The sequence below is a fragment of the Podarcis pityusensis genome, assembly GCF_964106645.2.
Source record: "Podarcis pityusensis genome assembly, chromosome: 4".
In the NCBI taxonomy this organism is placed as follows: Eukaryota; Metazoa; Chordata; class Lepidosauria; order Squamata; family Lacertidae; genus Podarcis; species Podarcis pityusensis.
Window position 1 is genome coordinate 100,663,962 of NC_138027.1, and position 26,759 is coordinate 100,690,720.

Genomic DNA, 26,759 nt, shown 5'->3' on the forward strand with positions numbered 1-26,759 from the left:
CATATTAGTGTTTTCAGTCCACCACACACAACAGCATAAACAGCCATAAAAGGATATAGAGAGAGCTGAAACAAGACTCATTATTATTGAAAGCCAATTCAGCAGTGTAAGTCCAAGGGGTCATAAAAGTTGCACAATGCATCTTGTATATCAAGATAGGAGTGTACAGAAAAGAAAGTGAGGGAAAAGAATGGGTCTGCAGCAATAGAAGAAATATAAGAAATGAACAGAAGAAACAAAAGCTGGTGCTTCCTACCCTGGAAATGAGTAGAGTATTCCGTAATTCAGACATTTAGGATAGTGTCCTGTAATTATAATTATGAGCAACAGCACTAGGCTGTTCCACACAGCTGTAGCTTAAAGAGCAGCTCAGCATATTACTTTCATTGAAAGGAGAGTTTCTTCCCTCCCGTCTAGGGACATGGAACCCCACCATACCTGGGCTGTATGTCAGGCCTAATAGATGGAACAATCACTGTGCAAGCGGTTTTCAAATCATCTCCACATACCAATTGCAACAATGCCATACCTATAGAATGCAATCACAAGTAATGTTGGTTTGATGTTTGTAGGGGGGTGTGCATCTCCCCACCCCCTGAGAAATTCCGCCTGTGTTACTGGATTTCCCTTAATTTCCCAGGGAATGTTCTACACATATTCTGCAAGCACAGACGCCTCCAAATTTACTTCCAATAGCATTAAGTCACGTGACTGGATAGCGTAAGAGTATGTGACCTTCCCTGGGTAAATGTTGCTAATTTTCTTCAGTGACATCTGTCCTCCCTCAAAATCCCTACAAATGTTTCATTTTAGCAAAACTTTCTCAATATACATAGAGTTTTGCTTCAGGCAAAAATCATTAAACATAGAAGCACTTTCCTGGATTACTACCACAAAGAAAACAAACACTTGTGGTTTGTATTAAGCAGTGTTTCAACACACACACACACACACACACACACACATTATTAAAGGAATTAATAGAAGTAAGTGAATCAACACACATGGCCATCTAAAGAAAGGGGGTGTTTGTCTGGAGACTATTAAGTCCCGAATCTAAAATTACCTAACTAAAAGGTTTAGTGCTATGAATTGGTTGGAAGTAAACATTAAAGACTGCTGTTTTTTCAGTTTTTTTAAAAAAATTGCTAAAGAGCTATCTTTATTTCTTTTTTAACATCCATAAATGTTTTAATCTGGTATCGAGAAAATGTATTCCCTTTGCAGATTTACTAGTTTAAAAAATAGAGTTGTAGAGTGTGTTGCATTGAGTGAATAATTAATTTGATCTGAAGCTGCTTTGTTATTGCCTGTTACATATTAATAGTTTACCTTTGATGGCGAGGATGACAAGACTGTGTGGTACCATCCTGCAGACTTTGCTACTGACAGGTGAGTGCTCTGTTCTGCTGCAAGACACATATCCTTTGTAGTCTGAGCTTTCTGTTTGTAGTTGTCAACTAAATCCAGTGTTTGTTTGCCACAAATAATTTGATAGATTCCACATCTGTGGAAATGGGGGGGGGGGGCTTGTATCTGAGGGGGAAAAACCACATAACATGTTTACTATTTCTGTTTGAACTTAATTAGAGTATACTATATTTTGTGAGGGATCATGTTATGCCACAGAGTAAAATGAATAATAATGAAAAGAGAAGGGTTTGGGATGCATACAATTTGTCTGGCAAAAGCAACAAATGTATAAATTGTGCATATTTATCGTAGGAAGAGCTGTCCAATGGGAAGATGTGGTTGAGCTGAAACTATTCAGAGGGTTGTGGTTGTTAGGCGAACATCATTGGCAGTGTTGAAATTATGAAATTGCAGAATTGCTTGATCCTCTCTTGCTTTCACTCATAACTGACTTCCCTTACCAGAATTAATACTATTACATAGTCAAATCTTATTAGCTATGTAGCTTTGTGACATCATCCTGCTTACCAAATGGCCTGAAGTTGGCTAGGGTTGCTTATACAGTCACTGGAATGGGGAAAGTAGGAGGGAAGGAACAGCTGCCTGGGGAAACAGTGATGCTACACAGGATAGCAAATGGTAAAGGTTTTGCTAGCTGATGACACTCACCCAGTGAGCATTGGTGGGCTTTGATGGGTGGCACCTACTAGTTGGTAGACACCTCAACTAGGGCTGAAGAAGAAAGAAATCTGTGGCTTTTAACCGGCTGACAGAAAGGTGATATATGTATGTGTGTGTGTGTGTTTGTGTGTATACACACACTCCAATAATATACTAAGGATGCTTTGCTAACTAGCACTGTCTGTCTGGGGGCTGGCTGCCAAAAGTTAATCTCTACGTGGGGCTACCTTTGAAGGTGACCCGGAAACTACAACTAATCCAGAACGCAGCAGCCAGACTAGTGACTGGGAACGGCCGCCGAGACCATATAACACCGGTCTTGAAAGACCTACATTGGCTCCCAGTACGTTTCCGAGCACAATTCAAAGTGTTGGTGCTGACCTTTAAAGCCCTAAATGGCCTCGGTCCAGTATACCTGAAGGTGCGTCTCCACCCCCATTGTTTTACCCAGACACTGAGGTCCAGCGCCGAGGGCCTTCTGGCAGCGCCGAGGGCCTTCTGGCGGTTCCCTCACTGCGAGAAGCCAAGTTACGGGGAACCAGGCAGAGGGCCTTCTTGGTAGTGGCGCCCTCCCTGTGGAACGCCCTCCCACCAGATATCAAAGAGAACAACAACTACCAGACTTTTAGAAGACATCTGAAGGCAGCCCTGTTAAGGGAAGCTTTTAATGTTTGATGTATCACAGTATTTTAATATTCTTTTGGAAGCCGCCCAGAGTGGCTGGGGAAGCCCAGCCAGATGGGTGGGGTATATATAATAAATTATTATTATTATTATTATTATTATTATTATTATTATTATCTTATGTATGTATAAATGTGAGGTGACAGACCCTCATAAAATTCTCCTCACAATGGATCTGTTGTTGTAATAGCTTGTCCCATACTAGTGATACCAGTGGGGACAATGAAATAATGTGTGTGTGTGTGTGTGTGTAATATAATATGATATCGTTGTACGCCATCCCAATCTCTGAGTGGCACAAGATTCCTGGGGTTCCGGGTGCTTACCCAGGGTTCATGTTTCCTTTTGGAATGAGGCACAATGGAAACCATGGTGTCTTTATTATATATGGTTTATTTACACACATATAAAACCTGAACCTATGATTGAGGGGTTCACAGCATCAACACCCCTGAAGGGTCTTGTTTCTCCCACAGCCGCAGACTTGGATTCAAACAGAAATCTATCATTGCTCTCAAACGGTGCTCTGACTCTCTCCCCAGCTTGTTTTTTTACTTCTACATCACATCACTGACACTTTAAACTCAGGCTTTGTCCTTCTATCTCTGAGCTTCAGAGGCACCAGCTTCTCAAGATGATCAAGGGGGCTCGACACAACGTCCCAACATCATGCACGTGACATCGCGAGGAGCCAGGGGGCAGAATCAAATGCCCTCTGAACATTGAGGGGGCCTGGCTCCCTTAAAAAAAACCATAATGGGGGAGCAAAGTGTCTCAGCCTTGAGGAGCTGGTGCCTATGCTGAGTTCTAACTATCTGCTGAACTGAGGGAGGGGCTCCACCCATTTGCAGTCTCACACAGAGTCCCTTTCCTCTGCTTCCCTAATGGCCCATCACCCAGGCTATCACCTCAACACAGAAAGCTAGCCTGGGTTATATTTTAACACTTGGTGGACCAAAAGGATAGAAGGATATTGCCTACAGGCTACTTCCTCCCCCCCCCCAAAAAAAATTCATAACAATATGAATATAAATCATTTGTTTAAAGCAGAGATATATCACTAATGCTATTTGGCAATGAAATATAACATGTGTTTCAGTTATTTACTACGAAGTAGTTTTTGAAGAAAATGTCCTCTAGCAGAGTGATGTTCTAGGCAAATGAATTAGAATTGCATTTGTCATCAGGTACATCTAAAGGTCAACCTGACTTCGGCAACAGTATTCTCAGCTTTTGACAGAACTTGATCAATCTTGTCCAGAGTCAATTAGCATCATGTATTGTGCTGGCTTGGCTCTTCTTATCAATGCATTTATCAAAAAGCATTGCAGATGTTTTTCTCTCCTCTCCTTTTTCCATGGAAGCATTTTGGGAACTCCAAATACCCTACATTATAAATTTGGAAATAAGTAACATAAAGCCTGAGGCCCAGTAATGTCACATCTGGCTCCTAGCATGCTCTGATAATGGAAGAAAACAAGTCATTGGGAGCACATGTGTTGCATCTGTAATATACCAGGTTCAACCTCCAGCACCTCCAGTTAAAATACTCCACAAATAAACAGTACAGTGGTACTTCAGGTTACATACGCTTCAGGTTACAGACTCTGTTAACCCAGAAATAGTGCTTTAGGTTAAGAACTTTGCTTCAGGATGAGAACAGAAATCCTGCTCCGGCGGCACGGCGGCAGCTGGAGCCCCATTAGCTAAAGTGGTGCTTCAGGTTAAGAACAGTTTCAGGTTAAGTACGGACCTCCGGAATGAATTAAGTACTTAACCTGAGGTACCACTGTATTGTGCTAGATAGATCAATTATTCAAATCGGTATAAGGCATTTTCACATATTCATACACCACAGTCTCATTGTCCCAACCTAAGGGACAAAACCAGATGTGCACAGGGGCTCTGTAATTTGGCATTTTAAAGACTTAAAAGCTACCACAATGGTCTTGGATTGCTTCGGGGATACAGTGCTGGGGGAGGGTTTATTTATTTATTACATTCCTTTCCCTCATTTATCTTCCAAGGATCTCAGGGTGGTGAACTGTGATTCTCTTCCTCGCAACAACCCTGTGAGGTGAGTTAGGCTAAGAGATGGTGACTGGCCCATGGTCACCCAGTGAGCTTTGGCTGACTAGGAATTTGAACCCTGCTCTCCCAGGTCCTAGTCTAACACTATAACCATTGCACCACACTGGCTCCCCCGATTTAAATTCACACACACAATAACTACCATATTGCCTGACTTTCTTCCTTTCTGAATCTGACAGCAGCTTTGGTGCACGTGTGAATTTAAATCGGAGACATGCTATTGGTGGGTTAAGCCTCCCTCCTTCTTTCCTGCTGCTTCTGTTGAATCCTGGAACCAAGGCTTGAGTTTGGGGCAAGTACTCTTTGGTGAGAAAGCCCCAGCAGAGATTTAACATCATAAAACATGCAGCCAAGAAAAACATGGACATATAGGCTGTAAAACCTTTAAAATGTGCTCTTCAAATGAGTTCCAAAATGTCCACTTCCCTAGCACAGAGATAGACCACACATTTGGTAAGTCATAGACATTTCTTGGCTACTAAACATAAAAGTTTCTAAACAATTGATAGAGAAAAAAGCTAGTTTCAGACTTCATTGCGGTCTGAAACAAAAGAGGCTGGTTAGTCATGCTCAGAACTCCTCAAATACAAAAGTCTGTATGCAGAGGCTTGGTGGCCCATTTCCTCTCAAGTAAGGAAGTGACAACATAGGCTAAGCTTGGCAGGACAGCTTACTCTATGGTTTTAACCCCTTCATGCGCTAATTAGATTTAAACATACTAAAGTTATATGAGGCTGGAAGCCTACAATCTAATTTGCACACACACAATTCATGGCTGCTTTTATGCCTTGAAAAAAAAGTCTGGAACTCTAATCAATTTCTAGGTCCCATGCAGTTTGGCTCCAGCTCCCAGAGGCATTTTAACCCCTATATTTGCAATGTGCAGAATGATGAAGATATTGTTATGCATTGGGGGGATGTCTTGGCTACAGTCCCATGTTGCTATTGAATCTGGAGCAGGGGAAGAAGGGAAGGGGTATCTTTAAAGCCTTTGCTGATGTCTTGGACTTATGTCATTGGAATCAGTGGGCAGAGTCTTTCAGCAATGATGACAGGAATATTAGATAAGATAATGACTACAGGAATAGGAACACACTTTTATGGTCAAGAGCACAGGAACAGGAACACCCTTTTATGGTTAAGAGTACAGGAGAGGAACATCTGTGATGTCAACTTACATGTATAAGCTTACGTGTCTGGATTCCTGGGGAAGGGGGGAGAGGGTGCCTGGAGGATATATATATACTGTATGCAATTTCTCTTGCTTTTGTGCTTGCTGTGAACCGATTCATGCAGTGCCTTCTGCTGTCCAGAGAGCAGAATAAACTCTTTCTCTGAACCAAACCTCGGTGTCACCCTTCCTCCCTGTTCTGGGAGCAACGCTCACCCTACCAATCGGTAAAGTCTAATAAGGCTACAGTGTCAATTGGAATCAGTGGGCAGAGTCTTTCAGCAATGATGACAGGAATATTTAAAAAACCTGAAGTCTTGTTTTAAATAAGCACAGGGCCTAATCCTCTTGAAATAGTCTTTTCAGCCTCTTTCACAGGTGTTTGTGACAGAATCTTAACACTTAGCATTAAGTGCTGTTTCCATCTTTCAGAAGGATACTGACTGGCTACTGGGCTGCTGTTTGCCATTGAAGCAGCAGCAAAAGTGTTCTGTTTTTGTTTTGAGTTCCTTAAAAAAAGTAAGCATGCTTTCTGTCTCCCTTTCTCATAATGGTAACCTCTGTCCTCTGAATTTTTTAGTTTTGCCTACCCATCCAGTTATTTGCATTGCCTTTTTGCTGCTGCCTCCCCTCCACTGCCCAAATGCCACTTGTGAAATCAGAGGGGAAACCCTGGGCCCAGTGCTTCAGCCTGGCTGCAGTTTCACAGTTGGCATATGAGGGGTCTATAGTTGAGGCTGGTGGTCTCCTGCTGCAGCTGTAGGGGCAAAAGGTCATGTTTAAGAATGGAAGGCCACACATGATTATTTTTTTAACTCAGCCAGGCATATGTTTCAATTCTGCCTGAGAGGTTTAATTGGTGGCGGACCTCCAGCATTCACTTTGGACCTTCTGCTTGAGGCAAAAGTTCAGTGACAACTTTGGAACAACTAGGGATTGAGAAATTTATCAGTTTTGTTTTCTCATGTTTCGAAACTTCAGTTCAGTTCACACTGGCTTATGATTTATTTAATTTTTTTTTAAAAAAGATTAAACAACAACCCCCCCAAAAAACCTACAAGATATTCTGTACCTTGCATTGTAAAAAAAAAAAAGGGGGGGTAAGAATACAGAAGTAATGTTCTATTAGTAACATCTCCCATCATCTCATGTGAGTTAAGTATTTGCCTTTCTTAATAAAATAATCCTTAAGATGAAATTGGTTATGGAGTTGAAAAAAATCAGAATGATTCTTGGAGATAACTGAGTAATTTGTGAGTTTTGGGCAGGTTTCTGAATTTCATTATCATTTGGCTGCTCAGCTCAAAATTATAATGAAATCGCATCAGTGACCATAGAATAATTGCTTTGATGTAAATTTATTTTTTATATTAAAAAGCAAAGGGAATAAACTGCAATATGATGGACAACATATCTGGATTTCCAATAAAAACCACCATCCCACCACTGATGCGGTGTGCTGTTTAATTTGGGCAGAATCCAGCCAAAATTAAACTATTTTAATTGTCTTGGATTTCAATGGGGGAAAGCTAAACACATGCTTAACTCTCTTTAAAATCAGTGGGTCTTTAAAAATATTGGATTTTGGCTAGATTATGCTTTTTATGAATTAAATATGTTAACCTTTCCCCATTAAACTCAACATAATTTTGATAGGAAAAAAATTAAAATCTGAAGAAAAAACACATGCAAAACAAACCACAGGCAGCCCAATTAAGTGTCTTTCTCCAGATCATAATGACACAGTTACTAATTTAAAATGTGGAAGTCTTCCCCCCCTTTTTTTTAAACAAAGGAAGACCAAGGGAGCAATCCTACGCATAAGAAGCCGGAATGAATTAAACTGGCATAAAATTACACAGATCTAAACTCTGTTCAGCAGCGGTGCTACTGCTAGCTGAGCCAGCTTAGGTCTAATAGAGGGCAGGGGAACCTTTAAAAGAGTGTTTCGTGATGCATCTGACAAGCCATTTTTGGTGAAAACAGAATATTGGAGGGACATTTTGTGTGAGCCATCAGGACTCTCTCTCTCTCTCTCTTTTTTACCTTATGAGTTGACCTAAGTCTCAAAACACCACAGATCTCTGAGCCTTTGAATAACGGTCGTGGAGAAGAATGAAATCATACAGTGGTACCTCAGGTTACATATGCTTCAGGTTACATATGCTTCAGGTTACAGACTCTGCTAACCCAGAAATAGTGCTTCAGGTTAAGAACTTTGCTTCAGGATGAGAACAGAAATTGTGCTCCGGCGGCGCGGCAGCAGCAGGAGGCCCCCATGAGCTAAAGTGGTGCTTCAGGTTAAGAACAGTTTCAGGTTAAGTATGGACCTCTGGAACGAATTAACTAGTTAACCTGAGGTACCACTGTATTTGGTCTTAAATGAACTTCAGCTGATAATGGTGATTTCTGGAACAGTCAAAGGTCCTCACGTTCTGGCTGATGTAGAATAAACAGGGTGTTTCAGATACTTTGCAAACTTTTTGCTCTTCTTGCTCCATGCTATCTTGCTCGTCTATCCAATGTGAACAGGTTCCCACACTGGATATGAACCCAGGTTTTCATATTCTAAGCCCAATACTCTACGTTCCACACTGACATGCTGCTATATCACTCTGGCTCTCTGGAGCCCATCTGCTTATTGCAACTGATGTAAATGAGAACACCAATAGAATTTTGTGCTGACTGCCATGTCTGCTCATGCACGTTCTCCACGTAGCCAACAGTTTGGCCACCAAGTTAGTGCCTTTCCCTACTTCATGATATTTGCTTTTAAAATGACATTTACTTTTAAAGTGACACTTTCCCCCACCTTTGAGTGGCATTTTGATGGCACGCTCTGCAAATGTTTGACAAAGATTTGTTGAACTGATTAAAAAGAAAAGTCAGTACAATGTGGATGTTGATTTTTCTAGTTGCTGTGTTGGTTTTTTAGAACGGCTGACATTGTTTAATGGGAAATATAGAGCATTGTATCTTTTTGGCAGCAGTAGCAACCCCCCCCCCCGCCACCCACACAGATACTGCATGCATGTGCCGACTTCATTAAATTGCTTCTGCACACCTCTGGTGAAGGAGGCTGTGTGTCAACTCTGACAAGCCACAGAACCACTGCAAGCAATGAAGCCATTAAAAGTGCTAATGCATCCATCACAGATTCAAAAATTCCACTTTGTGTCTTATACAAACCCTCCTTGTCTTTTCACCCTGGAGACATCAAGTCACAGAAACAAGTCCCTAGGCATTCCCGACCATTAGTTATCATTATTTTCTGTGTACTCTCAGCTCCATTCATCATGCTGGCACTGCTTTTGCAAATGGCAGCTACTGAAGTTAATGGACCACATGTTTCGTAACCGTGCTGCCTTTCTATCAGGGTGAAGACAACAGATGTAACATTTCCAGGATGGCAGAGGTGGCTCATTAGAGCTCTTGCTTCCCTCCAAACATGCATAATTTCATATCCTGGGGCAGCCTTGGTTGGGGGAATGCCCTATTTTTCAGGTTTCAGCCTGGTTCAGTTGAACAATAGTAAATCCAGCTGAAATGCTGTGACATCACAAAAACATATCTCCACCAACTGCAATATTAAAAAAAAAGAAATTGAACTTTTTGTGAAGTGTAGGTTACGTAAGGTGTGCAAGTGTGTTCATGGCACATGCTACTTAGGCAACTAGCTGCCAAGATGCACAAAAGGTGCAACAAACTGGGCTCTTTTGGCATGGAAGACAATGCACCAGTCCAGCAATTTGATAGGCACACCTGGACACAAGTTCCAAAGTTGGTTTCACACAGTACATGAAGAAACTGCTGGATCTTTTTCTTATAAAGAATGCTAGATGTCATTCTGAGTTGTTGTTGTTGTTGTTGTTGTTGTTGAAAAAATAATAATATTGGTTGGTTTATAGCAGGCTTCCTCAACCTCAGCCCTCCAGATCTTTTTGGCCTACAACTCCCATGACTTCTAGTTAGCAGGACCAGTGGTCAGGGATGATGGGAATTGTAGTCTCAAAACATCTGGAGGGCTGAGGTTGAGGAAGCCTGGTTTATAGTTTATATAAAAGAGTTAATAGCATGGAAGCTGGATCTAGCTAGTCCCTCCAGCACACATTCTGTTTCATTCACACATCACTAGCATTGCTTACAAAGAGTAAACATAACACACATAAGTCACACTGTTAAGAAAGAAAAATGGCTTCAGATCCAGAGCCTACATGGTAGAAGCGAGTTTCACAACTGCCTCAAGCCATGTTGGGTGGGGTGAGAGAGAGAGGGGGGGGGGCGCTTGGGAGTTTGACTGGAAACATCACAAAGAGAATTTTCTCCGGACTATCTGTTCGTGCCAACCCTGCCCTCTACTGACTGGAGGCATGCAAGATTGCTGAAACCCAACAATGTTTTCCTCATTTTATAGCTGATGTGCTTTAAATGTATGGTGCAGATGCGGTGAGTGTCTGGCACAAAAGCACCCAGTGAGTTTCATGGATGAATGGGGAGTGGGATCCTTGTCCAGCTTGCTAGCCACTCCATCTCCGCAGCTGTAAGACTTGAGAATTGCATTTGGGATGGCATGAGTGCTTGGTAGGCGTAGGGTCATGTGTTTGTGTGTGTGGACATATTGGCAATAGGAATATTCTTTAATATGGCTTCTATGATAATTTGCCTTAGGAGGGGAAAGTTTTCATTAAACCAGCCTTCCCTAACCTGGTGGAGTGTTGCACTAGATTAAAGGGTGCCAGGGTGGAACACACCAAATTTTGTTGGACTCTAGCCCTTATCAGCCTCAGCCAGTGTGGAATAATGGGAGTTGTTGTTTACCATTACTAGAAAGGCATGATGTTGATGACCCCTGTACTAGGTTATCCTTCTATGTCTCTAGCTTTACCTGTGAGACAAGCCCAAACCTATTTGACCATACTCAAACAGCGTTAGCAAACTGTAATGACATAACAGCTGCTAATACACCAAATCTCATTATATATTATTAGTCTTGCACTGGAGGTTTGATAGAGTATTAACGACACTCAAGTTTTTTATTGCTGCGCAATGGAATATTTGAGCATACTGGATAGCAATATGATGTCTAACTGGATGCAGATAGCAGCTATGTCACAGACATCTCCAAACTATTGGCCTCAACACATTTTTTCCTAAATAATGCCAAGCATCAGGGGTCACTAATAGGAAAATATTAACAGTTAACTAAATAACTTGCACAACTCCTAAAAATTTTATAGCTTCTGGTATCCAACTGTCAGATTGAACTGAGTTTCAAACTGGTAGCAGTTCTGAATATAGTAAGAAAGAAGCATTGGAAGCAGAAGATATATTATTAAAGATCTCTGGAGATAATTGTGACCAGCACACATGGTGACATCTGTGATCATACACAAGCTCCTCATTAGGGTACCCTAGCATGCCAAGACAGTTCTTTTTCTCACTGGTGAAAACACTATTGGAATTCATTGCCTATTTCTAGAGATCAATCAGATTTTTTATTTTTTATTTTTTAAAAAAAAAATCTTCCCTGTAGATGTTGCTGCATGGAGGAAGTAAAATCTCATCTGGTGGGGCAGGCACCGCTTCCAGGTGGGGATTTATATGAATGTGATGGCAGGAAAATGTGCTAACATGCACATGCAAATTTTGCTCATGCAGATGAAGGCACATCAAATAGAGGATTTTCCAGAATCTGAATCAACCAATCCATTTTATGCAAATAAAATTGATTAATGTAGCAAGGAGTGAGGGAGGAGTGAGCAAGATGGATTAATACCTGAGGGTGGTTTCATCCTATTTCTCTTCCTAAACACACTTCATATGTATTCCTCTTAAAAAATATATATATACTCTCAGTTGTTGGACAAAAATGATCATCTTGTAGAAAAATCTCAATGAAACTGACATGTGCTGGAACCAGGGCTTTTTTAGGGGGCCCCAAGGGGCAATTTCTCCAGGGCCTCACACATGAAGGGCCCATCAACACTGGCAATGATGCACTGTTGCCAAATTGTACAAGCAGCAGGCAGTAAGGAACTGCCATCTCCACTCGCTGCTGTTCTTAGCAGTTGGCTTAGACCATCAGGCCTAATGCACCTTGGGGAAGAGCAGCAAGACTATATGCTATGGTGGCCCCCATGAGACTACCTGTTTAAATGAGAGTAACAAGAAGACAGAAGATTTCAGCTAGGTGCCCAGAGGCTGCAGTCCCATCCTGTAAAGTCAACTTATGGGTCATTTCCAAGAAGGTCAGATCACCAGGCTGTTTCTCAGGGTCAGCCAAGACTTGCTTTCTAAACTCTAAACTGCCCATTTCTATTCAAGCTAGACATTATAAGAAGATTGCAACAGTAATAATAATAAAATAATAAAAAAACCTTTATTGTCACTACACCACCTGTGTGCAGTGAAATTAAACAAGCCCCCCCCATACATTCAGTCTTGTTCGCGCTCTGTGTGCTTGTCAGAAGTCAATTACACCACTATTTTTTTCCATTCAGCAGCCCAACAGCCCATGAATAAAAAATGTTGGTGCGGCTGACTATACTTCTGCATTTCCTGCCCGAAGGTAGGAGATTAAAGAAGTGCTGGCCAGGGGGTGAGTCGTCCCTAAGAATTTTCCTCACTCTCCTGAGGCAGTGGTCTCCCGCGATGTCATCTAGCAAACTCCGGGGACAGCCCATGATGTCATGTGCTGTATTTGCCACCCTCTGTAGGGACTTCCTGTCCGTGGCTGTCAAACCAGCGTACCACACTGTAATACAGTATGAGAGAACACTTTCTATTGTGGCCCGCTAGAAGGAGATAATCAATTTTGTTCTTTCTCAAGACCCTGAGGAAATGGAGTCTCTGTTGGGCCTTCCTAACCACTTGGGTTGTATTGAATTTCCAAGTGAGGTCTTCACAAAGGTAAACTCCCAGGAATTTAAAGGAAGAGACTGTCTCCATACAGCCCCCCGATATACAATGGGGCTAGTTCCCCTCTCTTCCTCTGAATGTCCAACACCATCTCCTTTGCCTTGCTGATATTGCAAGAATTTGATGCCTGGATTGCTATAGCTTTACCATAATTGTTGATGCACTGGTAACTTCCAAGTTGGATTACTACAGTGTGTTCTATGTAGGGCTACCCTTGTGATTGATCCAGAGGCTGCAGCTTATGCAGAATGCAGTGGTTTGTTGGGGAAAACGACTGCCAGAATATTGCACCTTGTCTGTGGGATTTGCATTAGCTATCAATCGGTTATCAGGCCAGGTTCAAGCTTTTGGTGCTAACATATAAGTTCCTATACAGCTCAGGTTATCTGAGAGACTACCTTATCCCACAGCTAACTGGTAGGTAACTGTGTTCTGCAGGAGGGATTCTCCTTGAATTACCTAAAACATCAAAAGTCCTCTCAACATTACGTACCTTGAAGCAGGGCTTTCTGTTTGTGGCTGCCCCTGTTTTGTGGGAAAATATCCCTGATGAGATTCAGCGGGTGGCCAATATTTGTACTTCCCAAAAACATTTTTGTTACAACAAGCTTTTCCAGCTGGATGAAAAGATTTCAGCCTTAGGTGTTCATTGTCTATTGGTTTTAAACCTACCTTTGGTGTTTTTTTGTTTTGTTTTGCTTTTAAAACTATTTTAATTGCTTTTATGGTGTGCTTGAGACTCTTGTGAAAGGTGATACATAAATTAAAAGTAATAGCAGCAGCTGCAACAACACATGGTATATACTTAGCTCTGCAATACCCTATCTCTCCCATTATGAGGGGGGGAAGGTATACTATATATGGGCTCAGAACTGTTGTACTCATGTTTTTACTGCTGTCTTGAAATGCTAAACTACAAAAATCCAGTACTAGCCATTGGAACAGAATTATATAATTGTCCTTGCAGATAGGGTAGACAGTAGAGATGGGCTCAATATATCAATGAAATAATCATTCAAATACGTCCCTATATTATATTTGAATGGTAGGGGGGAAACACATTCACTGCCCCCGCTCTGCAGAAACATTATAACCAGTTGTCAGAGCTGCTTCCAGATCCTAGCTCACAGAGGATCACGCTAGCCAGCGATCATTAAATAAAAGTCTTTATTGAGTTACAGTTTCCATTCTCAAGCTGCTGCGTGCAACTCTACGTCTCATGGTTAGATCGGCGAAGCTCCATCTGAGTCTCCGCCCCTTGTACACCAACTTAATATCCTAGCCTTGCTCCACCTTTTCCGCCTGACTGTTCTTCTCTGGGTCCCTCTGCCCCCCGGGGTCTCTTCCTTCCGGGATTCCTCTGATGCTGACGCTGACCCCCCTGACTCTTCTCCCTCCTTTCGGCGGGCTTTAGGACCTGGCTCCCTTTCCGGGCTGCCTACTGCGCCACCTTCCTGTGCATTTGAACTTGGCACGCGCGCCCAACCTTCCACCTTCCGTCTGACCGTTTCTTCGCTCCCCGATGGAGGTGTGGCCACTCCTGACTCGTGCCCTCCCCCCTGTTGTGAGCTGCCAGCGCTTGATCCCTGGCGCCCTTCCTCTTCCCTGCTCTCTGGCGGTGACGCTGGTCCTGATTTCCAACTGCTCCCCTCTGAGTCCCCTCTGGCTCTATCTTCCTGGGGTGTCCCCCTAGGCTCCCCCCTTGCCCTGGCCACTGGTGCTCCTTTCTGTGAATCTTCTGATTCACTGGAAAGACTCGGAGATCTCGGGTCGTCGTCATCACTCATCTTTTCTTCTGCCTCCTCTCCCTCGCTCTCTGTTTCCTCCCTTGCCCTTGCCTCTGCTCCTGAACCCCTGACATCCATCCCCCCCTCGAAGCCCCCTCTTCCCCCCTCCCCTCCTTCCGGTGCGGGATCTGGGTGCTGCCGTGTCAGGGGGACGAATGTCGGATACAGTTCGCTTCCCGTGGCGGGCCGCCATCCGAAGTCTTCCGGTTCTTCCTCCCTGCTCTCGTTGACGACGGTCACCTCCGCTTCCATCTCTGTGCCGCCGTGCTCGAAACCCGGGTCGTCCCCGAAAACGTCCATGTCCGTCTCTCCCTCGTTGCCTTCTGGAGACGTTGCTCGTCCTGGACCCTCCAGCCACCTTCTGCGGAACTGCTCCTCTGGTCGATCATCCCACCAATACGAGGGTTCTGAAGCAGATCCCGAGGGTGACCCCTCTGGGGAACGGGCGTCTCGTGTCGGTTCCTCGTCCGAGTCGAACCCCCGGAACGTGCTGGCTGAAAGCGTGGGCGTGAAAAGCCAGTCGTCGAAAAAGTCTGCTGGCATTGGCCTATGTGGGAAGAGGGCATGAAACTCTTCTTTGAGCAGAGGTTCGTCTAAAGCGTAGCCCGGCACCCAGCTGTTGGCACTGGCCGGGGTGCCCTCCTTGGCGAGAAGGTATTCTACCCCCTCTTCCCCCCATCTGGAGTCCAAAATCTCCGTGACTTCGTTGATGCGCTCCTCCTGTGCCACTCCCCCTTGCCCGGTTCTCTCTCGGAGCGGACCCGGTGCCGTTCCTGGTTCCTGAAACCTGTGAGGTGCCTTGTAGGGAGTGAGCACCGATCTGTGGAACACCGGATGCATTCTGGAACCCTCCGGAAGAGCCAGCCTGAAAGCCACCGGGTTGACCTGTTCGTCGACTTGGTAGGGCCCCAGTTGTTTATGCCCTAGTTTCTTCTTCGCCAACGACCTGGCCGGCACTGCGTGGGCTGCTAACCAGACCCAGTCTCCCACATGGATCTCTTCGCCAACCCTTCTGTGTTTGTCCGCTTGTACCTTGTATGCGTGTTTAGCCAGCTCCAGGTGCCGCCGCAGCTGATCGTGGACCTCCTGCAACTCCGACGCGAACGCATCTGCTGTCTGCGGCTCCCCCTCCCCCATTCTTTCCAGTCCCGGGAAGGTTCTAGGGTGCCTCCCGTTGTTGGCGAAGAACGGCGTGACCCCCGTGGACACGTGCTTCGTGTTGTTGTAGGCGAACTCGGCGAGAGGCAGGTAATCCACCCACGTCGCAGGCTGTTGATTCGCATAACATCTCAGGTACTGCTGCATGATGGCATTGACCCGCTCCGCTTGCCCGTTGGTCTGCGGGTGTCTAGCCGACGCCAGGTTGATCTTGACGTTCAGGAAGCCCATCAGCCTCTGCCAGAAGTTCGAGATGAACTGTCGCCCTCGGTCGGACAGAATAGACCGCGGCAGACCGTGAACCTTGAACACGTGGTCTATGAACAGTTTGGCGGTTTGTTCCGCCGTGGCCACCTTCGCACACGGAATGAAATGTGCCATCTTGGAGAACAAATCCACCACCACCAGCACAGCCGTCTTGCCCCTCGAGCTGGGCAGATCCGTGACAAAGTCCAGGGCCACTCTCTCCCATGGCTCGAACGGAGTTTGCAGCGGTTCCAGCAGTCCGGCCGGCGGTCTGTGCACTGGTTTGGACCTCTGGCAGGTGTCACACCTCGCCACGTAGTCCGCGACTTCCCCTCTCATTCCGGGCCACCAGAAGTCTCTGGCTACTAATTCCACCGTCTTCTCCTTGCCAAAGTGCCCGGCAGTGGGCGCGTCGTGCAGCTGCTGCAGTACCTTGGCGCGAAGTTCGTCTCCCGGCACGTAGATGGCCCCTTTACGGATGAGCAAACCATCTCGCAGCTGGAACTCGTCGGTCGCTGCCGTGCCCCTGTGCACCTCTGCCATCTTTGCTTGCGCGAAGGAGTCATCCTGCAACGCTCGTCGCACCGCATCCAGGTCAACTGTTGCCGCCGCGCACGCCCACACTGTCGGTGTGAAGATGTGCATGGCGGCCGCTGGCGTTGCCTCCTCCAGATACTGTGGCTTACGGGAGAGAGCATCCGCCATGATGTTGGTGTCCCCCGGGACATACTCTATTCGGAAGTCGAAATTCGCAAAGAACTCAGCCCAACGTATCTGCCTCTGGTTCAGGAACTGTGCCGTGCGCCAGTGCTCTAGATTCTTGTGGTCCGTGCAGACCTGCACCGTGTGCTTGGCGCCGATCAGGAAGTGCCTCCACGCTTTGAACGCTGCATGAATGGCCAGCAACTCCCTGTCCCAGATGGTGTAGTTCTGTTCGGACTTGCTGAGCTTCCTTGAGTAAAACGCTCCCGGCCTCCAAACCCCCTGCGGGTCTTTCTGCAGCAGGACTGCTCCCACGGCTCTGTCCGAAGCGTCTGTCTCCACCCTCATCGGCCTGCTGGGGTTGACATGAAGCAGCTGCTCTTCCGACGCGAAGAGACGCTTGAGTGCCTGAAAGGACTGCTCCGCCTGCTCTGTCCAGATGAACTTCTTTTTCTTGGAGCTGAGCGTGTCCGTGATGGCCGCTGTCTGCATCGCAAAGCCTTTGATAAACTTGCGATAGAAGTTCGCGAAGCCGACAAACCGTTGGACCTCCTTCCGGTTGCGTGGGCTTTTCCAATCCAACACTGCTCGGACCTTGGCGCTGTCCATGGCGAGCCCTTTATCAGACAACTTGTAGCCCAGGAAATCCACCTCGGTCACGTCGAATTGGCACTTCTCCAGCTTGGCGTAAAGCCTATGTTGCTGTAGCCTGCTCAGCACTTCCTTGACGTGTCTGTCATGCTCCTGCTGCGATTCCGAAAAGATCAGGATGTCATCCAAGAAACAGACGCACGTCTTGTAGAGGAGCCCCGCCAACACGTGATGCATGAAAGCTTGAAAAACGTGGGAGCCATTTTGCAATCCAAAAGGCATAACTCTATATTCGTAGGTGCCCAGGGGCGTGAACATGGCTGTCTTCCACTCATCTCCCTCCCGCATGCGAATGAGGTTGTATGCCCCTCGCAGGTCCAACTTGGTGAACACTCTGCCCTTCCGTACCTTTGCGAGGAGGTCGTCGATTCGGGGCATGGGGAAGTCCGATGGCTTGGTCACACTGTTCAAGATGCGAAAGTCCACTACAAGTCTTTTTTGGGGCGTGTCCCGCTTCTTAACAAAGAATACCGGACTGCCCCCCGCTGCCTTGGACTCTCGGATGAAACCGCGCTCCAAATTATGATCTATGAACTCTTTGAGTTCCTGCAGTTCGTCCTCAGACATGGAATACAGCTTCCCTTTGGGTAGCGCCGCCCCCGGCAGCAGGTCAATTTTGCAGTCATATGGTCTGTGGGGGGGTAGCCTGTCTGCCTCTTTCTCGCAGAAAACCTCCAAAAATTCTGCGTACTTGTGGGGAACCGCTTGCAGCGTGCCTAGCTGCAGCTGTGACTCCTCTTCCCCTCCTTCCTGCCTGGGCACGATGCAGTGTTCAGCGCAAAAGGAAGAGCCGAAGGTCAGCTGCCTCTGGTACCAAGCCAGCGTCGGGCTGTGCTTGTCCAGCCAACTCATGCCCAATACAATGGGCGTGTCCGATAGTTGAGTGACATTGAAGCTGATGATTTCCCTGTGATTCCCAAGTCGCATCACCATTGGTGGCGTCTGCTTCACCACTTGCCCCCCTAGCAGCTCCCTGCCATCCACCGTGACAACCTGCAGGGGCAGCGTGGCAGGCAGCAACTGTATAGCGTGCCGGTCGACAAAGTCCTGCCCTATAAAGTCCGCATTGCTTCCGGAGTCAATGGTGATTGGCACGTCCATGGTGATTCCATTGGGCAGCTGGAGTGACGCGGTGAGCTTCACTACCGGTTTGGGCGGGAGGGGGTCCATGGGCTGTAAAATCTCTGGGGACTGCTTCACTGACACGTCTGGCTGGGCCCCAGTGCCTCTTCCGCCAACCAGACTCCTTCGTTTCCCTGCTGTGGTTGTCCTTGCTGCGTTGCTGCAGTTACCATTGCTGAGGCTGCAGTGTGCTTGTGGAGCCTCTGGGGACACTCTTTCGCCATATGCTGTGGATCATCGCAGATGTAACACTTCCTGTTCCCTCTAGGAGGCTTCGCTTTCACTGCTGCCGGTGCTAGGGCTCTGGCTGCTGACTGAGCCCTTGCACCTCCAACCTCCATAGGTTCCGCTCCTCCTCCTGGCGGAGGCGTGGATTGCGCACGCGCTGCTTCTCTGGGAAGGAAGGAGGAGCCCCTGGCTGGTTCGCGCCCTCCACGCCCTTCGTCCCTGCTCCACGGACGTCCTTCCAGCCGCACCCCCACCGCCAGCGCCCTCTGAACGATCTCCTGCGTGGTCCGGGGTCTCTCCCCCCTCGCAATTTCATCTTTAACCGAGCCGTGCAATCCCTCCCAAAACAGGTCTCTTACAGGAGCCGAATCTCTGTCCCATTCCAGGGCACTGACCAAAGCGAAAAAGCGGGCATGGTACTGCCTTACGCTGGCCCTCCCTTGCTTCAGTCCATGTATCTCCTGCCGAGCAAGATCCACGTCAATGCTTGATAAAAAGCACCCATCCATCGCTTTAATAAAGGCATCCGCATTTTGGAGCGCCGGATCCTTATCTCTCCACAAATTGCGCAGCCATGCTTTAGCATCTCCATGCAAATGGGACATGATGAATCCCACCTTCTCTTGCTCATCTCTAAAGTCTTTGTTCAGCAGTTGCAGTGCACACATTACATCTGCTCTAAAGTTGGGGTACTGTTGCAAATTCCCATCGAAGTGAGAGACCAGACCGCCTGTTCGTCTCCCCAACCCAATCCCCTCCGGTTTGGGTGTTAGTTGCCCTTGCTTCGTAAGCACTTCCAACCTGACCTGGAGATCCCTGTAGGCGGCAGCTGCGTCCTCCTCTCTCTTCCTGGATGCAAGAGCCTCGGCATTCAGTCGTGTCACTGCTTCTCTGAGTTCCACTATCTGCTGTTCGGCCGTCATGTTGTCTGCCGTTCGTGAGCTCGCTAGTAGGCACCCGCTTTCTCTCCTCTCCGCGAGGACGTAGATGCCCACAATCCAGAGATGGAGCTTACTGTCAGAGCTGCTTCCAGATCCTAGCTCACAGAGGATCACGCTAGCCAGCGATCATTAAATAAAAGTCTTTATTGAGTTACAGTTTCCATTCTCAAGCTGCTGCGTGCAACTCTACGTCTCATGGTTAGATCGGCGAAGCTCCATCTGAGTCTCCGCCCCTTGTACACCAACTTAATATCCTAGCCTTGCTCCACCTTTTCCGCCTGACTGTTCTTCTCTGGGTCCCTCTGCCCCCCGGGGTCTCTTCCTTCCGGGATTCCTCTGATGCTGACGCTGACCCCCCTGACTCTTCTCCCTCCTTTCGGCGGGCTTTAGGACCTGGCTCCCTTTCCGGGCTGCCTACTGCGCCACCTTCCTGTGCATTTGAACTTGGCACGCGCGCCCAACCTTCCACCTTCCGTCTGACCGTTTCTTCGCTCCCCGATGGAGGTGTGGCCACTCCTGACTCGTGCCCTCCCCCCTGTTGTGAGCTGCCAGCGCTTGATCCCTGGCGCCCTTCCTCTTCCCTGCTCTCTGGCGGTGACGCTGGTCCTGATTTCCAACTGCTCCCCTCTGAGTCCCCTCTGGCTCTATCTTCCTGGGGTGTCCCCCTAGGCTCCCCCCTTGCCCTGGCCACTGGTGCTCCTTTCTGTGAATCTTCTGATTCACTGGAAAGACTCGGAGATCTCGGGTCGTCGTCATCACTCATCTTTTCTTCTGCCTCCTCTCCCTCGCTCTCTGTTTCCTCCCTTGCCCTTGCCTCTGCTCCTGAACCCCTGACACCAGTTTTAGCTTTTCCTGGTTACTTTTCATCCAGATTTCGACCCAATGGCCTTATTTCCTCCCTCAGGAAGGCACACAGATCTGTACCCATCAGGCCATCTAATTATGTTGCTTTCTTCAGCTTCAGAACGAATCTATGGCATATGCAAGATCTAAGGACTATTAGACCTTGTCGGCCTGACCAAAGTTGGCAGCACGCTGTGTGCCATGCTAGATATATTTCAGTGATCAGAACTCAAACCTCTAATATAGTTTAAATTCATTTTGAATATTTGATCTTTCATTTGACCTAAATAAAAGATGAACATGGAGATTTAAGCAGGCCAACAACTTGTTTTTCTCTTTCCTGATTAAAAAACCCAATCCTCCTGTCAGACTGGGAATATCCCCTAACTCACCCAGTTTAGGATATTCCACTGTTCTTCAGCGGGGTTTCTTTTCCTTTCAGCAAAGTTAGTGGCTCACGTATATGTCAAACAAATCTTCAATAATAAAGAAAACTGTAACACAATAACATACTGTCTGAGAGAAACTGAAACAACATCGTGAGGCAAGAGTGACAGTTGGCTTCTCTAATTGAACTGAACTGAACACACACTGAAGGGAGGGGCCAAATCCGGAGCAGAATGCACAAGCCCCGCCCACCAGATGCCAGACATTCTACTATTCAAATTAGGCCCCAATGTTTTCCTTGCAGTCGACAACTTGTTGTTCATTTTCCTGAGTGCATAATTCACTGAGAAGTTCTTCTCTGGAAGTCCATTGAAGATGAAGAGGAGTTCTTTGCAGCCCTCAGTCATATGAAGAGTAAAGATACTGCAGGCGAAAGAGTCTTCAGCGATAGGTAACAGGGTGCTTTTTCTCACATTAAAACAAGTTCCCTGCAGTCAAACAGCCACACTTTGAGTGGCTTAGTGTACAGGTAAAATGCTGGGCCCCAAATCATGTATGCATTAATGTATTCATATTTATACACCACACTTTCATGGGAAGTTTAACAAGGCAGTGTGCAACATAAAACCACAACAATAGCAGTAAAAACCATCTATAATGTATGAATGAAGACTGCTTGGTCATAACTAAATAAATAAGATTCCAAAGCCCTATGTCAGGGAATGGCAGGGCTCTGACAAGTGTGTGACAGAGGCAAGGTGCCCAGAGATTGACCCAGATAGGAGGGCAGTGATTTATGGGGCTTGGTGTCAGAGACAGAGGTGCAGGGTGTATGGGGAGTAGAGGAAGAGGCTGTTCAGATGAGGGGCAGGCCGGTTGAATCCCCACCATCCCCTGCCCTACTGTCTCCTAGAACCAGGAGGGGCTAGAAGATGGAACAACAGGGACGACTTCCATGCATGAGAAGTCTCAGGTTGCACTTGCACACTCCATCAGACAAGAGTACATAAGCCTGGGAGGGGTGGTGACACAGTCCCACTGTTGTTTCTACTTCCCCGACATCTACGTAGTACATCTAGTATGTCCAGTACACCTTAAGAGCTGCTGTGTGTGCTTTTGTCCCTAAAGAATGAACTATCGTTTGTTTGCCTTCCTTGGCTGGGTGTGTGCAGGACAGGCTGTCTGAACAATACTATTTCTAAAAGGCATCTGAGAGAAAGCAGGGATGACTGCTATCAAACTTCAGTTGCTGATGTTCTTTATTTGCATCACACCTTCCCCCAGAAATAAGACTCAAGGCAGCTCATAAAAATTAAAACAAATGTGGATAAAACACAGAAAGCTAAAAAACATATAAAATATAATAGTTCAAAAGTAAACTATAATAGAATTTCATGTTTATGCCAAGGGAAAAGAACTATGTCTGATTGTGCCAGTGCATTCTGACTGCACTGGCTGCATGCAACCCTCATGGATCAATTCCAAGGAGGTCCTGGAATCCCAGCAAAGTTTATTTGGACTGAACCGATTAATCAGTTCCTTGCATTGAGAGGCATCTGGAATCCATGAAAGGGGACACTGTTAAAACCCAATACCAGGACTCCAAGCACAATGCCTACTGATAGCTCTGTCAGAGACCCTGAGCCAGTGCAGCTGCGTGGAGTTCTGTCCCAGCTGTTCCCTAAGGAAAGATTGCTGATGCAAGTTGAACTTCTGCCTGTATTGTAGACATTTTGTCAGTGCCCAGACTCTGGTCAGTGAGAAACCAGCAACCCCCATTTTAATGGGACTAGAGGTTGCAGGGCTGAGGCTAGACTTGCTTTGCCACTGTGGAGATCAGTGCTCAAGAAACCCAATCCCTAATGTCTAGACAATTCCTTCCATGTAGGTGCAAAAATGAATAGAAGACAAAACAGAGCCCTTAAGAAAACCAAGGGGCTGAACATTACTCACCCAGCACTACTTTCTAGGTACATTAAACAGGTAGAATCAAAACCACTACAAAACTGTGCCCCCAGGTTCCAAACTAGCCAAATACCCCAGAAGGATCTCATGGCTGGGGGTACTGATTTTTGCTTTCCTGTCTACTTCCTAGTGTAGGTCATCAATAAATGTGACCAAGGCTGTTCCTGTCTCAAACTTAAACCTAAACCCATATTTGTTTCTGTATCTTCATGCAGTGAGAAGAGCCTTCTTCATCTGTGAAATGTCCAAGGCTATGAAAACTTAAAATATAAGGGTGGAAACTGGATGGAATTCTGACTGCTGTTCATAACTGGGAATGATATAGAGGATTAGTTTGAAATACAAAAACATACAAGTCAGTTACCTAAGGTCTGTACAACATAAAATAAAATATTTAACTGAGCATGTATAGGTTCACGGTCTTCTTCAAATATTAAAAATAAGAATCATTAGTGCATAACCTATTCTCTTCTATTCATCCCTGCAGGTATAAAGTTAGATCACACATGTTGTCTGTGAAGTCCTTGCTCTTGACTATGTTGAAAGCCAGGCAGTGAGTGAATGGGTAGCTTGGAGCAAAGACATTCTATAAAGAGTGCCCTTCACTTATCAGGTGATACACAGCATAAAGAGCAAAGTGTGTTATTGAAGTGTAACAACCTAAATGAATGTTGCACAGGTCTTCCGTAGCTTGAAAGTTTAGTTAAAGTTAGAGATGCATACAGAATATTTGACAGATTCATTAAGAATTTGTGATTGGTGCCAGTAATACAAATCAGAGTTGGCTTACAGCAGCCAGAGCCTTTGACTTTTAAAGGTTCATGCTTCCTAAAGCCATATATGACCCAATCTTCATTTAACCTATGGAAATCCACTGCTCTCAGGCCCATACCACAATTCACCCAACTATCTGGGACTCTATGGAGAAAATGGAAGGTGAAACCTGAGTGGAATTACTAAGAATTGAATATGTTCCTCTTATTTCCATGAAAAATAGCTTTGAGTGTGACCAAGTGTGTGCTAGGTGTATGTAATGGGACCTACTCACTTTTGTATCAGCTCCTCCCCCATCCCTTGACCTCCCCGCCATGTCCCACTTTCCCCTCTACCTCCCAGAAAGCAACAGCAACACAACTGACTGGAGGTGACATGAGCAGCAGTACCCCACCACACAGCTTGCTATTCCTGCTGTCAATAACATGATAACTCATTTCTCCAGTTGCCCCATCCCTCCTGCACATTCCAGTAGTGTTCATTAGTGGGATGTACTTTGGTTCTGTGCTCCAATCTTAATATATCAGTCAGATGCTGCAATGGTGCCATGCTCCTGAGCCTTCTGCTCCTATTAATCCTTTAAGCAAGTGTCCCTTGCAATTCAAACAGCAGCTGAAGACAAGAGATTTTGTTGGCACCATGGAAAAAGCCAAGTCTAAACTCCCCCTCCTCACTGTCCACAGTCCTAAGGCTGGTTAGACAGTCATAATTTGCACAATTAAGCTCACATCCCATGTGACTCTATGAAATGTGACCTTTGTCTGAAATCTACTGCCAATCAGAAGAGACAACATTAGGTCAGATTCATTACAAACCAGCTTTAAATGTCTACATCTACTTTTTTACAATAGCAGCAACAAACAGCACAACCATGGGTAAATTCAGTGTTGCCCTATTGAAATTGTTCTGTAGTTCATTTCTGACCCAGCTAGAGAAGCTGCTTCTGCTTGGCATGACCACACTTCCACCCCATCCTGACCCTCCTCACCCAATCTTTGGCAAGAGTAAGGATTGCTCTAGTGATGTATGGAAGTGAGAGCTGGACCATAAAGAAGGCTGATCGCCGAAGAATTGATGCTTTTGAATTATGGTGCTGGAGGAGACTCTTGAGAGTCCCATGGACTGCAAGAAGATCAAACCTATCCGTTCTGAAGGAAATCAGCCCTGAGTGCTCACTGGAAGGACAGATCCTGAAGCTGAGGCTCCAATACTTTGGCCACGGCATGAGAAGAGAAGACTCTCTGGAAAAGACCCTGATGATGGGAAAGATGGAGGGCACAAGGAGAAGGGGACGACAGAGATGGTTGGACAGTGTTCTCGAAGCTACCAACATGAGTTTGACCAAACTGTGGGAGGCAGTGGAAGACAGGAGTGCCTGGTGTGCTCTGGTCCATGGGGTCATGAAGAGTCAGACACGACTAAACGACTAAACAACAACAACAACAAAGGATTGCTCTGCCCATGTATTTTCACATGATCTGAAACTTAGTAACAGAAACACCTGAAAATTCATTAGTACATCTTTCTGAGAAATAAACGACTCAGCCTGCACTCCACAATGATTGTCATGTTTCCAGTGACAATTTGGTACACATATAGTTCAAGATACAGTGGTACCTCAGGTTACATACGCTTCAGGTTACATATGCTTCAGGTTGCATACTCCACTAACCCAGAAATAGTGCTTCAGGTTAAGAACTTTGCTTCAGGTTGAGAACAGAAATCATGCTCTGGTGGCGCGGCAGCAGCAGGAGGCCCCATTAGCTAATGTGGTGCTTCAGGTTAAGAACAGTTTCAGGTTAAGTATGGACCTCCAGAACGAATTAAGTACTTAACCCGAGGTACCACTGTAATCCATTTATGAAAATTAAATATGTATACTGTAACTCTGTATGTATGCTGTAAGTATGTACCGTATTTTTCGCTCTATAAGACGCACCAGACCATAAGACGCACCTAGCTTTTGGAGGAGGAAAACAAGAAAGAAAATATTTTGAATCTCAGAAGCCAGAACAAGAGAGATCGCTGCGCAGCAAAAGCAGTGATCCCTCTTGCTGTTCTGGCTTCTGGGATAGCTGTGCAGCTTGCATTCGCTCCATAAGACGCACACACATTTCCCCTTACTTTTTAGGAGGGAAAAAGTGAGTCTTATAGAGCAAAAAATACGGTATATGTAACTCTCACAAGGAGGTGGCTGTAGCGTATACCCCAAACAGTCCACTGTTTTAGAGAGTCTGAAAATGGAACATTTTTACATTCATGTAAAATGCCTCAGTCATTTTATCACATGTGGTGGTCCTGTGAAAAGGTGAAGGGTTTAGGGCAGGCTTCCTCAACCTCGGCCCTCCAGATGTTTTTGGCCTGCAACTCCCATGACCCCTAGCTAGCAGGACCAGTGGTCAGGGATGATGGCAATTGTAGTCTCAAAACATCTGGAGGGCTGAGGTTGAGGAAGCCTGGTTTGGGGAAAATGATATATAATGAATTGAAAAGAATGTTCAGATTGATAATCCCAGAAAAACCTGAACCTTTTTTACTAGGAATAATGGGGGCAGAGGTCCTGAGATAGCTGGCTACCGACAACAGCAACTAGAACTTTATATGCACAGAAGTGGAAAGAGAAAGGATTATCAACTAAGGAGGAATGGCTTATGAAACTGATGGAATATGCTGAAATGGTGACACTTCTAAATTAAGAGGACATAATGAGGAAGTTTAAGGTGGAATGGAGACCCTTATGGATTATCTATCAAAATATCACCAATATGTGAAGTCATGGGCAGATTTGAAATATAAGCCATGGATTAATGAAAGATGTAATGGCTTAGATAATGAAAATGTATATCTTATAGCTAACAGCTAATAAAAAGGAGTAAAAAACAAACACCAAGGAACAGCGGGGTGGGAAGTCAAGAAAAAACTTTGTATGTTAAAAAATTGTATATAATGATAAATGCTTTGAAATATTGTTGGAGACTTAATAATTTTTTATTTTTA

The 26,759-nt window shown here is 45.7% G+C and overlaps 2 long non-coding RNA genes across 6 annotated transcripts in view; one reads left to right on the forward strand and one right to left on the reverse strand.

Moving 5' to 3' along the window:
* LOC308475900 overlaps positions 1-21,469 on the reverse strand; it is a 38,219-nt gene extending 16,750 nt beyond the window's left edge. For all 5 annotated transcript variants that reach the window (XR_013985506.1, XR_013985507.1, XR_013985508.1 and 2 more), the window contains exon 1: positions 21,029-21,469. This is a non-coding gene — a long non-coding RNA (uncharacterized lncRNA). The remainder of the gene's footprint in view (positions 1-21,028) is intronic.
* Positions 344-26,759, forward strand: LOC308475939. The gene is made up of 2 exons (XR_013985561.1): positions 344-1,392; positions 26,303-26,759. It is a non-coding gene; the product is annotated as an uncharacterized lncRNA (long non-coding RNA).